Source organism: Antrostomus carolinensis, unplaced genomic scaffold, assembly GCF_000700745.2.
Source record: "Antrostomus carolinensis isolate BGI_N321 unplaced genomic scaffold, ASM70074v2 scaffold5307, whole genome shotgun sequence".
Classification (NCBI taxonomy): Eukaryota; Metazoa; Chordata; class Aves; order Caprimulgiformes; family Caprimulgidae; genus Antrostomus; species Antrostomus carolinensis.
The window spans coordinates 82728-85668 of NW_010328002.1; the positions used below are offsets into that span (position 1 = coordinate 82728).

At 39.5% G+C, this 2941-nt stretch overlaps 1 protein-coding gene across 1 annotated transcript in view; it reads right to left on the minus strand.

Moving 5' to 3' along the window:
* The window catches only part of LOC104528157 (autism susceptibility gene 2 protein-like), a gene marked incomplete at both ends in the record, with an annotated part of 150622 nt that overhangs the window by 9163 nt on the left and 138518 nt on the right, over nucleotides 1–2941 (minus strand). The window lies entirely within an intron of this gene.

Sequence of the window (2941 nt, forward strand, 5' to 3'; positions counted from 1 at the left end):
TGTTTTAGCCTTGTGGATGCTTTGTTTGAACTGACTTCCTGCACAGATTGGTTTCTCCCGAGGTTAATACTGGCAGAAAAATCAATTTCAGAAATTTATATTTAAAATCACATGCGTAAATACTGGCAGCAGAGGTAAATACAGAGAAAATACTTGGCAAGGTACCCAATTAGTATTTTATGAGACACCTACTAAACTTACCAATATTCATATAACAAATACCAAACAACTTCTCCTAAATTATCCTAATTATTAATACATTCGTAGTAATTTCTATTCAGACTGCACAGGAATAGATAATCACACTCACCTCCATTTCATCACTGGAGACCAAAAGTGCCTTCCCTATCAACTCTTTGTATTAACTTTTTTCCCCCTTTTATCCCTTCTCCTTTTTTCCCCATTCTCCCAGTAACATGCTGCACAAGCATATACAAAAATTCACATACATTCTCTTTTATAAACAAGACATACACTTATTTCCCAGCTATACATCCACACCCATATACACTGCTGTTCTCTCCCAGGTTCACCAAAGGAGTGCACGAAGCCTCCTCACCCTAATGGTTATCATCCCTACCCTTACAAGAGGAAATTGCATCTGCAAGTTTGGTCTGTGTGTGCTGCTTTACCTTCATCCCTTATTCCTCTCACTAGTAAAAGCCAGCTTCGCGTGCTCTTAGTCAAAAGAAAGAAAGGAAGGAGAAGGTACATAAAACTACAGGCTCAGACACACAATTGAGTTGCAATGCATGAGCGCGACTGCAAAAAAATGGCACAGGTGTACTCTCAGCTCAAAGAAAATCTAACAGAAGAGCTAGAGCTATTTGTCAAACACTTACAATTTAATAAATAAACTAAATATTCCACAGCTCAGCCAGAAAATCGCAAGTAAAAAGATTTTTATTTCAAATGGAATGGTTTATCAGTCAGATCTAATAGATCTAGGTAGCATTTTTTGGAGGCACTAAGGAGGATAATGAATTCAAAAAGTCTTATACTTCATATATAACTCACAGATCTTATCTAGGACCACTGTGTACAGTAATTTTATGGTCCCAGGTTTAAAATTTAACCACCCAAAGGAAAATGGATCAAGTTTCCCTGACTCAGTCCTTTGTCACCATCCGCTCAATGCTGGAAAAACTCTTATTGTAACTGGGGCCTAAAGAATTTTTTCCAGTCTCAAATTTTATTTTTAGAACCTCAATTTATTTTGTGCACAATTTTCACACGTTAGTTATTTGCTAACTAATCATAACAGCTCATTTTTATACTACTTCCACACTGTGAATTCCAGCTATTTACAGAGAAGAAAAACCCAGCAGGTGTCATTTTTCTAGACACAATTTACAAGGAATAAGGGAATATAACCAAGATATCTGAGCCTGAAACTCTGTAGGAACAAAGCAAACTGCATAGACTAGACAGCAAACTCAGAAGTAAGTCCAAGTCAAGATTTATAAGCTTTCCATATTTTCCTTTCTTTTTTTCCAAGGAGTTTCTCCATGTGCCAAACTGTTGAGGGTTTACATTTTATTCCAAAACCCATCAATCTGTGTTAAATTAAAAAAATAAAGCATGGAAATGCGCCCATTGTCTTCTTTTAAGAACCTAAAGTTACGCACAAACACACATGAGAACACTTAATGTGGATAGGCAATGGTTCATTTAGATCCACTCACACTGATTCAACCACTTAAAATTAAAATAACGTTGAAATAACATAGTACTGCTAAAAAAGGTCTGTGAATAGAAGACTGAATCTTTAGTTACACTGCATGCATTTGGTGCCTACTCTGGGAACCCTAAAACTAGCTACCCCTTGAAAATGCAATTGTTCTCCTTGGAAAACACTTGAAGTGCCACATTGAAAACTCTCATTCCTGCATCATTCCTGTCAGGGTATCCCACAAAAAAGCAAAGCCAGCATAAAACTCCCCTGATGTCTACTCAAGGGTCTCACTGAGGAGTCTCCCACATTAACACAGACATTACTCCTAATTTGCACTGAGGGGGAACGAAAAAAGGTTTGCAAAAAGCTAATCCACGCATTTGTTATACAGTGGGAGTGAATTTATCCATGCAGGGATCCATCCACGGGGTCTCAGAAAGAGGAAATACAGTTATTTTGTAGATCCAAAAGCACAAACTCCTGATAACACAGTGTCACTGACTCACAACAAACTTCCACAGCCTCAAGGATTCCCCAATGTGAGGGATGGGGTACGCATAAAAAAGGGAAAACCAGCGACCTGAGTCTGCTTGCCCAGTCTGAATGGCACATGGCCACGACCCTGGTGCACACCCACATCTCCAAAACTTTTCTAGCAGTTTTTGATCATTTTTAGCATCATCACATTTTATTTCTGGAAACCTTTTATTATGCTACAGAACCTATTCTTTTGTAATGCATTTAAATCTATTGGAGGATAGTGAAATTCAAGCAGAGCTGGATAACTAGGTAACTATACTTCTATTAAAAGTAAGAAAGGAAAAGGAAAAAAAACAAAAGATCTGGAAGGCCAGCTGCTGCCTGCAGCGCTGGGCTGGGACAGAGCAGGGGGCTCTGTTTCCAATTCTTCACCATATCTGATTTTCTGCCCAAAAAGTGAGAATAGTGATGGGCCTTCACTGTCCACAACGGCCTGTTTATAGGATTTTTTAGCAGGGCCAGTTTCCCAGCAGGTGATTGCAGAGTAAATCACACGCTACGGGACCCAATAATCCCACTCACTCCTCTGAGGGCTACTGAGGTAACAACGATTTCTAATGCTGAGGTGGCTCCACAGCCAAAGTGTATTAAAAAAAAAAAAACCACCCTGAAAACACCTGCACTCACCTGGTTTTTCATCCTTCCCTTTCACACAGACAGGACCCATAGGAATCCCGTGTGCTTTGGGTGTCCCTGCCCACAAGATAGCGGCAGCAGCCTCAGGGA